General features: G+C 37.5%; 1 protein-coding gene across 8 annotated transcripts in view; it reads right to left on the bottom strand.

Moving 5' to 3' along the window:
- Positions 1-15,311, bottom strand: part of Caap1 (caspase activity and apoptosis inhibitor 1) — a 602,989-nt gene that overhangs the window by 27,105 nt on the left and 560,573 nt on the right. For 6 of the 8 annotated variants that reach the window (XR_009228867.1, XR_009228871.1, XR_009228870.1 and 3 more), the window contains 2 exons: positions 7,461-7,523; positions 4,170-6,415 (listed from right to left, as the gene is read on the bottom strand). The gene's annotated coding sequence lies outside the window, so the exon portion shown is untranslated. Of the gene's footprint in view, positions 1-4,169; positions 6,416-7,460; positions 7,524-15,311 lie in introns of those variants that run through there. The other 2 variants (XR_009228873.1, XR_009228869.1) reach the window with 1 other exon arrangement.

Below are 15,311 nucleotides of genomic sequence, written 5' to 3' on the forward strand. Positions count from 1 at the left end.
CACCAGAACATGATATATATGGTAATTTATTTCACTGTTTTGTACTTGCTGCCGCCCCCTCACGTCCTATATCATTTAAGCTGAGTTCTGCATCAGCAGCAATGAACATTAGGACCCACCCTTCAGTCAGAGGAAGAGAAGAATTCTACCCTTCCCCCCCCCACCTCCTTCCAGAGGGAGTCAGCCCAACTGCAGTCCAGATATTATAGACCAGCCTCAAACCCTTTGCCAACATCGGTCTTTTTTAGAATGCTGAGTTCCACAAATCAGAGGGAGAAAAAAAAAATCAGCACACAAATTGTGTAACTGAAATCGAAGAGCCACAAAGAACTGCTCTGGAATCACACAAAAGCCCTCTACAAAGATACTCTGTTATTGAAATGAAGCACTGTAGACTGTCCAGAGATAATAGTTTAGAAATTTCCTGAACAATGAGGCAGAATTTGTGATTCTGAAATAGAGATAATTTGTTTGAATCATCCAGTTCATTAAGATACCAAAAAGGGTTTTCAGTGTATTAATGTGACATTCAAAATAAAAACATGGGAGAGGGCTGCCCTTATAAATTAACCAAAGTTTATATAGGGGGAAATAGCTAAAGAGAAGGTTTTGTCAACAAAGCAATGAAATATAGAATCTGCTTTTACCTGGAGGCTTCTAGAGCTGATTGTGTGACATGCTTCTAATTGCTATAAATCTGGCTTCACACAGAGCTATCCAGTGTCTAACTTGTGGGACAGACATACCCTCTCTTCCTTGTAGCTGACAGAAATTGCAAACTTGGTAGGAAAACCTGAAGCACCTGCTAGGCCAGGAAGAGAATGATGTATAGACCACCCAACTACTTCCCATCTCTCCTGACTAAGCGGCCCCACCTGTTGCAGGATGGTCCGAATTCCGGAGAATAGAGAAGACTGCATATTTTCTGGTTTTAGAATGAAAGTGCTTATTTTTTTATTTCTGCTTGATTTTTTTTTGTTTGTTTCTGAGAAGAGAACACAAAGTGTAGCAGGAGGAGAAAAAAACAAAGAGGCTATTGAACAAAACATTTCAGTACAATAATGGCTAATGTTCATTGTTTAATGGTTTGTGTGTCTGTTACCAGAAGCTCTCCATCTCTTCAAACTTGAGGAAGATCTTCACATAAAGAAGGTTCTGTTTGAGAAGAAATCAATGGGAGATAGGGCATGGGAGGGACTAGATTGGCTTACTCGTGGTATGAAATAGGTAATTGAGTCTATATTAGTAGGGCTTAAGTTTCCAGGTTGGTCATGGTGGCATCTTGATTCCATATGTAAGAGCATATTGCTGTTTTTTTTTTTTTTTACAATGAAGTACAAGTGACCAATGAATCACTGTGAATGCTTTCTAAAATGCTTTCATGTTCTGATTTGTCTGAATGAGTCTCCAGTGCAAAAATAGATAACAGCTCCTGTTAATTATTACAATAAAATTATACCCTTCTTTGGGGATTCCAAGCCTGCTATTAAGTTGTCCCAATTAATCCTTCTGACCTTGTTTCTCCCCACTCATAGAACTACCTGACTTAGCCAGGTTGGTGTGCATTCTATCTCCCACATGTGTTCACTTCTTTCTGAAAGTTATGCCTTTATTTATGACATTCCCCACACTGGGAATAGCCTCCTGAATTCAAATGCTTTTTTTTTCATTAAGTTGTAGTTCCAGATTCACAAATTAATTTTTGCCTTAATATCCTGAGCCTAAGTTCATACTGAATTTTCAGCTCTTACCAGTTATACTGTTTATGGGCTGCCTGTAGACATCCTATAACTACACATGTATGTATTGTTTTTATCTCCATCAAGAGGTTATAAACATATCAAGGTAACCAACCAATCTGTCCACTTCCTGGTAGCTCTAAAGCAACTGAATAATAGGGGGTATTATTAGGGCCTACATACTAATAGGGCATAGATACTCAGTAAGGTTTTGTTGAATGAGTACACAGACTTCTTTGAGTGGAAACAGCAATGTGGTTTGAGAACCTACTGCACTCAAAGTACAATCCAGGTATAAGAGGAATAGATAATTAAAAAAAGAAAAATGCAACACACTACCCCACCCACTTCTGAGGGACTCAACTTTGCTTTTGGAGACTCTGAAACTAACATACACGTAACAGCACATTAGAAACATAAATTTACATTTTTACCTTGAGGAAATGTAAGTTACATAGGTATATGTCTTTGACTTAGAGTTCACAAGTTCTGCATTGATAGGGAAAACATGTGAAGTTCCAGGAACTCAGGGAATCAAATGATCCAGGGCTGTCCTAGATGGCTGGGGCAGTTGCACCAGGATTTCCTGGGAGAAATCAGGGTCACATATTTTTCATAGAGCCCTGTTTAGTCAGCTTTCAAATCAGGTGACCAAAATACCTGAAGAGAACAATTTTGAGGAAGAAAATTTACTTTGGCTCATAATATCAGAGGTCTTAGTCCACAGACAGCTGACTTCATTTTGGGGGCATTAGATGAGGCAGCACACCCCAGGGCTAAGGGCATGCCAAAGGGAAGCTGTCCTCTCATGTCAGCAAGGAGTGAGGGAGAGAGAAGGGGCATGCTCTGCAGGTAAGATGCACACTTCCAGAGCATGCCCACCAGTGACCCATATCCTCCAGTCACAACTTACCTGCCTGCAGTTATTACCCAGCCAGTCGACAGAGGATAGACTGATTAGGTTACAGCTCTCACACTCCAACCATTTCACCGCCAAACACTTCTGCATTAACACAGAAGCTTTGGGGGAACACCTCAGACCCAATCCTTAACAAGATACTATACAGGGTATGGCAGAAGGCAACCAAGAGGACGACCAGGTGTGATGCCCTCAGCCATTACCCAGGGGACCTTCTGTAAAGGCATCTCCAGAAACCTTAGATCCCTTGGGAGATCATTTTAAGAACGGAATCTGCCACAGTGCTGTGAAGTGCCTTCCAGAGGCCAGCAGAGAGAAATCATATTGTGCAGGAACACAGATATGTTGAAGGAAAGAAAGCCAGTGACTTTGTCGATCAGGTTAAAAATGCAAAAAAAAAAAATCTGGCTGGGGGCCCCCCTCTGCTTTTTTTTTTCCTTTTCCCCTCCTAACTCTCTAGAAAGCCCCTTGGGTTGCCTTGGTTTTCATCAGCATACACCTGACATACACCTGTTTCTTTTCAGCCTTGTTATCTTATTTTTTCTACTATTAGAATATGAGACTAGCCAGCTTTAAAGGAGAGCTGGGTACTTGCCAAGTGCTTATGGCTGTTTGTTAAGTGAATGTATTATTTTTAGAAAACCGAATTCAATAAATACCAAAGTATAGTTTTAGTGGATTTATATTTCACTTTGGACAGTAGCCCCCCCACCCCAACCCCAGCCCATTGAACAGATAGAGATTTAACTTTGTTTGGCATCCAAAGGGGAAATTATAGCTCCTTCTCGAGGTATTCTGGATAACTGAATAGCATAATGCAGTGCCTGCCACTGGAAAGTAGTTGAGCAAATTTTGTTTACCTTTACTACCACGCACTACTCCTTTCATCTATGTCTACACATACTCCCTTAATGGTAAAATATTCTACTATTTATCTTCAGTGGTGAAGAAATACTTTGTTTTAGGTATGTGTGTTTTTACAGCCTAGAAACATAGCTCTTGGTAAGTGCTCAAAAAATGTGTGCCTTAAAAATTAAATAATGTATCCTGTAATAGACACTGTCTATTAGGAACAATGACACATTTTACAGTTATGGAATAACAATGCCTAACCTGAATGGTGCTGATATGAATTGCAAATTTGTTAAATTTATTAACATCATAAATAACCGGTCTTTAAATTAAACTGTTGTTATTGTCAATAACATTTCTGTTGTGTTGGAAATAAGATTGTGAATGCCTTTCTGCTTTCATTTCTTCAACTTGTTCTTAACCTATTATGATTACAAAGTAAAAAATGATGTTGAGTGATAAGAGATCCAAAAAGGCCTCTACTTGTTTTATTTTTGAAACTTGATACTTATTGTGTGTCCCTCATCTTTGTATCTTCATATTTCTTTTCTATCTTCAAGTTAATTATTTCAATTCCATTTGACAACTGCCCTTCTGGTTCTTCTTAAGTTTTTTATTCATTCATTTATTTAGTGAATCATTGGCCAGAATACTGAGGCTCAGTAAAACAAAAAAGGTTTTATTGATAGTTTTGAATATGAGAGGGGCGCACATTTTCCTATTTTTTTCCTCTGTATGTTTTTTTAAACTGTGTTTTCTAATGTACTGGTGTCAAACGCATGTTTTCATGGAATGCTATAGATATGATGGAGGAAACCCGAGGAACATGATTCTGTGAAGAATAACTAAATCAAAGACATTTTAATTCACCTTTTCAAAACTGGTCACATTATCCACATTCACTATAGTCTTTATTCTTGTTCGAAATATCCATTTAACCAGATTGCACTGTGCTTCCCCCTGACCCAAATGCTCAGAGAGCTGCTATCTTTTATATCTCAATTTTTCTAAGGAATGGTTTTGTTTGAGCAACTTTTTCTTCCACATAGGTTCTATTTCTGCCAACATACTTCTTTGTTGTTGTTGTTTTGCTCTTTTTCATATGAGAGAATTTTCTCAAATTTCTACAGATCCCTATACAAAGTAGAATATAGAAATTAACAGCTGAACAGAGGTTTAGGAAAGCCTGATGGGTGATGATTTTATTACACATTGATGTGACTGATATAATTAATGTTTGCTTTCTTATTTTTTGAATAAGAGGTTGAGGTTCTTAGTTGCAGTAGATAATGTTCTTCCAAGATCTGGCTGGAATGTTCCTATGTAGCAATCAGTGCCCAGAGAAAAACAGCACAAGGGGAGGCCTCAGTCTTCAGTATACAATTTTGTAACAACTTACTGTGTTTTTAGGACAGGAACCCTACTGTTCATTGTTACTTGTATTTTTCAACAGCAGAGGTCCTCTGATATCACTTACCAAAGAATAAAGCTCTTATTTATTCTGTCTAGAGGGAGAGACACTACCCCCTGGCTGGGAGATGCAAAGTAGAATATTTTGGTGTCATTACTGCTTCTTAAATAGACTTTCAACCCTTTTATCGGATTGAAGCTTCACCCATGCCCCTCAAGGATCCTTTCGTATAAAAGGAGTAGTTTCTCTGAATCTCCTTTTGTCATTTCCATGAGCTGGCCTTCTGAGGTCACCTAAATTTATCATTCATTCTTTCCTGTTTATCTTTCCATGAGGTCAGCCTAAGGTAAATATGTGTTCCAGCCGCCATTTTTAACCAGAAATATGTCACTTTGTCTCTATTTAAATGTGATAAGAGATTTCCCGTGATGGGGTGTGAGGTCATCCATTCTGTGTTCCTGGTTCATGATGCGTGGAACATGCTAGACACTCCAAAATACTAAATGAATGCATGTATCCATAGAAGCATAAACAGACAGATGGGTAGATAGATGGACACACGAATAAGGACACATTTTTGGTGGTCAAACAGATTACATGACCCATCGCACATACAAGGACAAGCTGTGTTTTGAAGTAGCATGTCTTTTCAGCTCTCCAGTTCACCAAATGTTTCCATGAGTTTAATTATAGGGCACTGATGTTGATTAGACCCTGAATGTGATTATTTGCCCCTTTTCAGTGTTTTCTCCTACTTTCAGAGCTTCTTACACTCCACAGCCCTTACACCAGCCGGCTACCTGCTCCAGGCATCTTGTTCCGATAGTATCACAGAAAGCAAAGATCATGGCTTCCTCCGCTGGAAATGGGTGAAGCAATGTTGCTACAGGAAGAGACAGCGCCTTGCAATGCAGATTTCATGGATTTTCTGTGAAGTATTGTAAGGCAACAGTACACTTTTCAATGATTTCTGCTCTGCATAAGAGTTTTTGATTGCATCTAGCATACAGTACCATAGTGGCGGAATTCATGAATATTTTACTTATAGAGGAAAAGGGAAAGCTAGCCTGCCTAAATAGCTTTTATTTTGTAAGGTTTTGGATTTAGTTTTCTCACCCCCACCCCATGGGTTCTTTTTTAAAAAAAACACCCTACATTAAACAGCTGCTTTGAAAGTTTCTCTTTCCCTTTAAGTGTTTTCACATTACTGACTGTGCTCCTATGATCTAATAAAATTAAGCTATCAGGAGGAAATCATCGCATTAGAAAGGGCTGGGGAAGCATTGTAAAGCACCAGACATCTCGCTAGAAGTGCATCTCTCGGGAGTTTGCTCTGGGAAGGAAGCGGTGGGTGGAATTGCTGAGTTCCTTGGTCTGTTAAGCTGATGTGCGCCTTCCCACACTTGTCTTCTTTACATAAGCATCTTCCTTTCAAGACAGCCCCAGTGGCACTGGGAGAGAAGGCAGCAGGCACAATGGTCAGATCTAAATATTCTGGAGAAGAGATAAAAATAAAGCCTGTACCTGAGCAAGCGACCTTCCAATATTTAAAATCTCCAGGTGCATTATGAAAGTGCTTTCATGTCCCACCTTCTTCCCCACCCCCATTTTCTGATCTACTTGTAAATTTTTAAGTTCCAGAAGGCAGAATAGGCTTCAGATTAACAGTGACAATAGCAGACAGACTGGCCCTTTTCTTTCTTTCTTTCTTTCTTTTTTCCCACAGATTGTTTCATCCTAACTAGAAATAAGAAGGAAGTGAGCCCTCAAATAAAAATTGTTGGGAATTTACACCCCCTGTGACGACTCATCCAGACAAGCATATTTTTTTTGTACTTAAGTCCCTTGTATTTTCATGATATGACTGTTTTCCCTCAAGGAAAATACATAACAGACAAAATGATATCTTTAGACAACTATTCTCAAACTTCAGTGCTACCTGACTTACTTGGAAGATTTTGTTTAAAATGCAGATTTGTGAGCTCTCATATCTTCACATTAGCATATCTGTGATATTTTTGAGGAATACATGAAACCTCATTCCTAAAATGAAGCAAGGGATAAACATTAAATACAAAATAGTTTAGTTTGGTGATTCAAACCACTACAAAGTGGCAAAGTAGACAGATCTAAATCTGGATAGTCTCCTTACTCCTTCAGTATCCCACCCCTACCCTTTCTACCTAATATTTCTTTGTTCTTTCCAATTATCCACCGTTCATGTTTAATTTCAGCTTGAAAATCCCATTCCTCTGCTCTGTCTCATAGGCAGCAGAACATTTGGAATGTGGTGTGGGCAGCACACCAGTATTAACTAAGTATTTGATTATGGCTCAAAGACCATAGGAACTGAGATCTTAAAGGAGACTTAGATATGATCCAAAGGATCTCCAGGCTTTGGGGAGAACACTAGAATAAAGGGAAGTGTTGGATTTGGGAAAAATTTTAAACATATTTTTTTGGTCCCCAGAAGAATAACTGCATAGGATAATGTTTATAGTTAAATGGAAACCTCTGTGGATTTATTTAAATAGCTCACCTTTTAGTCCAGAAGGCTGTTTTTTTTTTTTTTCTTCTCACTTGTGGTATGCTTTTCCAGTATCTACAGAAAAGCAGAACAGAAATCTAAGTCATCATGAAGAGAATAATAATGACCAGATATAATAAGAGCCATGATTCTTAGCTGTATTTATAATAAAAGGCACTTTCACATTCTGAAATAATAGAGAAAACTTTTATCGTTTTCCCTTTCCTTCCTTATATTCTTTCTCTCTCTCTCTTGCATAGATGTTTCAATGTACCAAAAATATATATAACTGTAACAACGTGCAAAAATAATGACTGAGTTATCCGTAATCAATGGTATTTTGCCTCTTGTGCCTAATGGCTAGAACAACAGTACCTGCCTCAGAGCATTCTTGTGGGGGAGTAAATAGGATAATACTTGAAAGGCACATAGCATAAACCTCGCACATAGCAGAGCTTAGTCAGTAGTCACTGTCCTAATGATGCACTCACAGCATGTGAAATGAGTTTGGGGATGTTTCCAATAAGAAGTTTTGCTCAACCCCTTGAAGTTGAATTTCAAATGGAAATTGCTGAAAGATATTACAGGACAATTCTAGAAATAAATGAATGCCCTCTAGTCAGTAATTTCACAATATATAAGATGATATATACTAGATTTTTTTTCTCATTTTGGATATCACTAGGGTGCTCATAGCATCTAAGTCCCACTGCAAAAAATGCTAGATGAATAGGCTATCTAAACACACTCCTGATAGAGAAAGAGTCCTGCTGAGGACACGTCTTTTGGCCATTTGGCAGCTGAAGAGAAAATCACCCTGAACTTAAAATACATATGACACGGAAATACTTAACTTTTCCCTTTTGAATAATTACTTTGGTCAAAGAAATCTCCTAATCAAGCCAAAGTCATCTGTATTTCTCTCATTCCTCAAAAATGTCAGCTGTTAGTTATCCACAACAAATGAGGTTTCACATTCTGTGACAATGCTTTTAAGGGGAAAGAACAAATGCTAGTCTGAAAAAGAGAATAATGTCATCAAAGGACATTTTCTGTCAAATGTACATCATTATGTTTATTATACTTATTTTCTTTCTGGGAATTTTGTGTTCAAAGGAGGATAGGAGCATTAATAAGAGGATCTATCAAAAAACATTCTTTAGAAGAAATTCCAGGGCAAAGCACCATACTCTGTTATATACTTATTTAAGTATCTGCCTCTCACCACCATTAATCCCCCCAACCCAGTTCATTACCAGCTCAACCGTCCAGTTGTACGCCAGAGAAACTGAGCAGTTATTATTCCTCACATCTTTCTGACTCCCATCAGTATGCAAGTCCTGTCAGTTTCATCTCCTATGTATTTGTCAAACCGATCCATCTCATGCCATCTCCATAGCTACCATCCTCATATAATCCACTGTTTCTCTTACCTGGTTTACCACAATACTATCATAACTAGTTCATCTGTTCTCTAGGGCACCACAACAATCTATTCCCCTTACTGCAGCTCAAATGATTTTTTGGATTGCAATCTAGATCATGCAATCCTTATACACTACTTGTTTTCCTTAAGAATATAAAAATTCTCAGCTCAGTTACCTGCAAGGTCTGAAACTATCTGCCTCCCTTCTCCAACCTCTTTCTGACTTTATTCTCCTTATGGCTTTCTGCAGTTGATTTCAGCAAGAATGTATGCATAAATGATAAGATACAATAGTATTTCTTTTCTCCATGTTACCTTTAGGTGGGTGGGCTAATTAAAGTGAATACTTTGAACATTTATTCAAAATATTTACAATAATAAATTTAGTACACTAGTTAGAAAACTAAGTTTTGGGCATTCATATATAATGAAAAACATGCTGAATCAAAAGTTTATTTCTTTACTGCATAATTATAGCATGAATAGGCCCTATGCATGTGCAAACTACACAATAAACTTTGTATGATCAAATGTGTCTAGTACAAGCAAACATCAGCTTTTAAAACTTAAGCTTATTTGTTTTACAGAGTGATAATTTTTTTTTCTAACTAGACTTCTTAGATATTATGTTTTAGTAAAGTTGGGTGAACTGATTCACTTCTCTGTGTCTTTTCACTTCAGTACAATAATACTGAAGTGAATAATACTGTAAAAGGTTTGTTGAGGGAATTCAATGAGATTATGTACATAAAGATATGATACAGTGAAAATGCATAACATGTGGTTTTGTGCCTGTTCCTGAGTATCCCCTCCTTTCATTTCACTAGTTATATGACTTTGAAAAAAGGAAAGTGCACTTTGACTAGTTCTTACTCAGAAACACAGAATATTTTTATGCTGAAAAGGGTGTAAAGATCATTAAGTTCAACGTCTTCATTTTACAGATGAGAAATCTGAGGTCCCAAGTGGTGGACCAGGTCACAGAGCTAGATAGTTAGACAGCTGAGACAAAAAAAAAATAAAAAGAAAGAAAGAAAGGAAGAAAGAGGGAAAGGAAAAAAAAGAAAAAAACCTCTTCTGATCTCACTTTAAGTCATTTTGTAATATATCACACTAATTGGGATAGATATTTTTCTCTCTTTCTGTTTGTATCTTTCAACTGAAGTCTTAAAACTAATGACCTCTAAATTTAGATATAAATTTAAGCTGGATTCACTTCATAATTTTCAGAAAGTTCTTACTGTGACTAGATTATGTCTAAGAGTTCAGGCTTTAAAGGAAAAAGATTGGAGCTTGATTCCTGAATCTGCTATATATTAGCTGAATAACCTTGGGCAAGTCATTTAATTTCTTTGAGCTTCAGTAACCTCATTTGTTAAATGGAAGATGTAACACCTATCTCAAATGGTTACCATGAGGATTATATATAAAATAAATGATGAATGCAAAGAACTAAATTAGAATAGTACTGAGCACCTAGTCAGTCTGTAGAATGTTAACTTCCTTTCTATCTCTCAGAATCTGCAGAGCTGAACCCCCAAATCACCATAACATAGTATTTCGGAAGGTTTCATATTAGACCACCAAGTCAAAGTGAAAAGAATGATAATGGGGGCTTGTGCAGCCATGATTGTTAATAGAATTCAGAATATCAGTTTAAGTTTGTTTTCAAAGTTAAATGGAAATTCAGGCACTTTAAAGTGTCTTTGAAATGAACTGACTTTCTTCTACTCCTATTTCTGTTGAAAAATCACATATAAATTCCTCTTTTTTGATAACGAGAGAAAAGAGAACTATCAGCAGGAAAATTTTTACCTATGATTGATGCTTCCAGTCAGCTTAAAAGAGCAAGTATCTCAGATGTAAAAATTCTGACACATCACTTTCTGACAAAACTACATAAAACGGCCACAAGTTTAATCCATTAACTCAACTCTGCAAAAACGACCAAATTAAGTCTTTGATATTAATATCCTTCAAATAGTTCTCTTCCTCCTCCAGTTTTTCCACATAGGTCTTTTTGCCCAACTCACTGAGGTGGTATTGTGTTTTACTCTTGCTTTTGAGAGTGGCAGGATAAATAGCAACTGTACACATTTACTCCTTGGATATCAGATTGTGGTGCAGAATTGCACAATCAGAGAGAAGGAGGTAAAGAAAGTGAGGAATGAATTGCATTCCTCCAGGATCCCCAGAGAATGTACAGTTTACCCTTTATCTTGGTGTTTTTCTTCTTTCAGTTTCTCAGAATATTTTCTTCCTGTTATTTCAAAGAGCCAAACCGCATGAAAGACAAAGATAAATACATTTTAAGCCCCATTTGATGGCTGAGAAAACTGAGGCAAAGTGGTAGACTGACTTTATCTAGATTCCACAACCAATAGTAGTATTGCCACAGATGATTCTTGTGGTTCCTAATCCTGAACTCTCCTCTTTATGACATTCTAAGGAAATTGATAAGCCCTAGAGAACTAAATATAGTTGAAGTGAATGCAAAAGAAAATCACTGGAAATGAGGTACTCCAAAATCCCAGAGACCAGTTTATTGGAAGCATCTTCTCTGTGGGTATTGAAATGTTCAAGATTTATGACAGGAAATAAGTTGATAAGTAATACAGTAAGCTAGTTGCTAAAATCCTCAAGGAATGGGTGGACATGACCGAAGGCCTCCGCATGGTTAGAATGATCAAATGACATTCTTCTCAATGGTACAGAAAAAAAAGAGACAACTAGTTATTTGTTCTGATGAACATTAAGTACTAAAAGATGATCTAATGTGTAGTTTTAAAACATTATGTAGACTCTCTACAGCTTGATATAACATTTATGCTTGCCGCAGTCTGGCTGGGCACAAATGCCACAGTCTGGCTGGGCACACAATCACGAGCCACCACACAGCTTGTAGATTCAAACAGCAACTCTTTATTCCCGAACTCACACCAGCCGTCTACAATCACGTTCTGGGGAAATCCACGTTCTCTGCCCAAATCCACCTCCTCTGCCCAAATCCACCTCCACTGGGCTTCTGTCTCCCAAAAAATACTGTCTAAATCCCGTGAGAACTCAAGGGGAACTCAGGCAGCAGGATACGCCCTATTCCCAGCAGGAATAATCTTAAACCTTAAACCTGGAACCTAAACTGGGAACGCCCTAAACCCGATTATCTTAAACCAGGAACACCCTAATCCACCCTGGTCCTTGAGCAAGGTCACCTACATTCAATGTCACTGCAAAATGTCAGCAACATGGGGTACGCTGGCAAGGAAATTGTCATACCTACTTGGCTAATGGCTCCCAGCATATGCTTAAGATTAACACAAAAGATAATTTCTTCCTAGATCCCTTTCTACTGAAGTGAGTAGAAGAGAATTTCATTTCACTTTTATATAACATAGTTCTTTGGATGTTGAGTGGTGTCTTTGAAAGTGGTTAAGTTTTAGTTTAAATATGTTTAAATTTTTACTTTTAAAATACCCAAGGCACTTGTTTACACACCAACTTCAGTTTAAAAATTTAAATTGGAAAAAAAAGACAATTATAAAGTCAAACAGAAATTAAAGAATGGAACAGAAAAAAGTAATGAATTTAGAAATAAGCAAAGGAGACTAAACTTCCAGTTGCAAGAACTAAATTTCTTAAAACATAGTGTTATGTTCCTGGGATGGATCCTGAATGCATGTGTTGAGGCCTCAGCCTTCTTAGCCTTTCCCCATTCACAGGGTGAAGTGAGTACCCACACAATGCATCTGGATTTCAGATGCAGGAGAAAGAAGATGGGCCAACTAATTTCAGTATATTTTTTCAGACATCAATGGGATGAGATACTCTTTTTCCAAAAGGCAGAACAAATAGGAATGACAGAGATATAAGGAAAGTCCAAAGAAGTCCCTCCATTCACAAAGCTGAGAAAGGGAAAGTCTAAGAGTAGGTTTGGAATATGATACACAACCTCATCTCATCCAACCCTCCCAGGTTTGAGTTATAGATTACTCAAGACGTCAATTGAAGGGGATAAACCTGTGTTTTATGATACAAGAGAACTATAAGTATTGGGGATTTTAGAATTGAAGTAGAAAGAGAGAAGCTAGAGTGACAGTTTCATCAAGCTTGAAAGTGGCTAAGCAGATTGGGTAAGAGGGTCAGTAAAATTCTGTTGTGTGCAATGACTGAAAGACTTAGCCAGCATAAAGATGCCAAAAATTAAAAATTAAAAATTATTTGCATTAATGAAATGTTTCTTCCTTTCCACATATTTAAAAAAGGCTATTTCACTTACGGTTTTTGTGAATGAAGTTGAGTATCTGTGTTTGTATTGGGCAAATACAGAATTTTGCATGAGGATTGATAAAGACTAAAGTTTGTATAAATAGAAGTTAAGAATCGAGAGATTAAAGTAGCCATGAAAATGTCCTCTTGAATTTTCAGAAATTTTGAAGAGGAGTTTAGGCCTTTCTAAGCCATGGAATTGATAGGAGGGGTTTAACCCAATTTCATCTAAATCTTGAGGAAAAAAATGACAACTCTGGGAAGGAAATCCAGAGATGAGATTGCCCATGGAGTGGAACTGGAGATAGTATCTCTCAATCCTTATTTTTAATTAACATAACTTAAAGTATTCTATCCAGTCAACATGTATACCAGAGTCACCTATATCATCAATCAGAAATTCTTCAGATGATTTACTGAACGTCTGTAATATGTCATTCACCATTAGACATTGGTGATTCAATAATAATCCATGCCCTCATGAGGAAACTGCAGAATTACATGGTGCTCAAGCTTCTGTTTCACTCAGTATTCTGGTGTAACAGCAATCATGACTAAGATTAGGATGGAGCTCATCCCCCAGCTCTTTTCTAACCAGTTTTGCTCCCTTGAGTATGTCTTATTAATTTTAGGCCTCAGCTTCACTGTTGTTAAGCTGAGATGGTTGGATAGAGGTTGTCTAGGATATCTTACCACTCGAACACCACATGGCATATGGTTTATTTCTTGTGACTCTGTAACCCAGGAATCCATGTAAATTCTTAGTGTTTAATTATTACTATATGTGGCCAAAATGAACATCTAAGCATCAAAACAATCAGGGACTATATAAATTAATGCCCCTGAAAGCAATCTATTATACAATCTAAAAGTAAGTCTCTAGAAATAGGATTTTTAAAAAACTTTAAAACTCCCCCAGAGTAGTTCATGTGCTAAATGGAGAACTTTGAACTGAAAGGTAGAACACCAACATGGAATACCTACTACCATGATAGCTGTTCTGTTCATTTTCTTACTTAATTCCTACTGTATCCCAAGAAATGGGGAATGCTAAATTCTTCAGTGTATAGATCTCAAGAAACTAAGACAAGAAACAATAGGCAACCGGTGCAATCTTGCACAGTTGGAAAGGAGACCTGAGCCCAAGTTTTCTGCCTCTCCTTACCATGCTTCTTTCACTTTATCAAAATGCTGCCCAAGAGGTGAGGTCATCTTACGTTTCCTTCAGTCTTATGTTCTGCACATCTCTTCTGTCCCCAACCTCTTCCCAAGGTGAGGAAAGAAGGACAAGATTACAAAGACATATTTAAGCAAGTAGCTATACTATTTATTTGACTAAGGATTGAAAAAAGGAGATTTAAAATTCTAAGAAATCATTTACAGTGTATCTTTAGATAATCACAACAAACATGATTTTTCATTTTTCTAAAAAATTATTACAAAAGCAAAGATGCGATAGTGCACTTGTGACAGAGCTCCCTAAGAAAAACTCCTTCCCCACCTGGTCTTTTCCTTCTGTTAGTTTTAGTTTTGGGGGTGTTTGGGTTCAAACCCTGAGACCCACACATGCGAGGCAAGTGCCCACCTGGGATTTATGGTTTAGTACTGATACACAAAGTTACTTAGATCATATTTCTCCACCATCCCAATTTCATCCTTCTAAGAAAGCTGAAGTGGGGAAGAGAAATAACACAGAGTTTCACTCTGATTTGGAATATAAGAAAAATGAGCTGGCAAGAAAAGTGTCGGAGTGTTTCATGGATTAAAGAGACCAAAATATATCATCTCTCTCAGTGGAAATCTTGACCTCTCCTTCCCTTATAGCACACTCTTCTGCATTTTGTCACTACCACTGAAATTAGGTAAAAAATAAGGCCCAGTACTAAAAGAAGTATAGTCAACAGAACTTTAGGACTTTGAAGAGCAAAGGTACTCACAATAGGGCAAGATGCTCATGGGCAAGAACAGTTATAAATAAGTAGAGTGAGGAGGATAGGTAAGACTGGACAAGAAACGAGGAGAAAAAATATGAGATGGTCTGAAGGAAGAGATGAAGAGCACAGGACAAAAGAGAGCACTGATATTCGGAAACATGCACTTGACATCTTGGGATGATCTAATACTAGGAGTCTCAGCTGACTGTCGGGACTTACATGCTATTTCAAAATATA

Source organism: Marmota monax, unplaced genomic scaffold (assembly GCF_021218885.2).
Source record: "Marmota monax isolate L192 unplaced genomic scaffold, Marmota_monax_Labrador192_F-V1.1 WCK01_AAM20220418_F8-fsc00033, whole genome shotgun sequence".
Classification (NCBI taxonomy): domain Eukaryota; kingdom Metazoa; phylum Chordata; class Mammalia; order Rodentia; family Sciuridae; genus Marmota; species Marmota monax.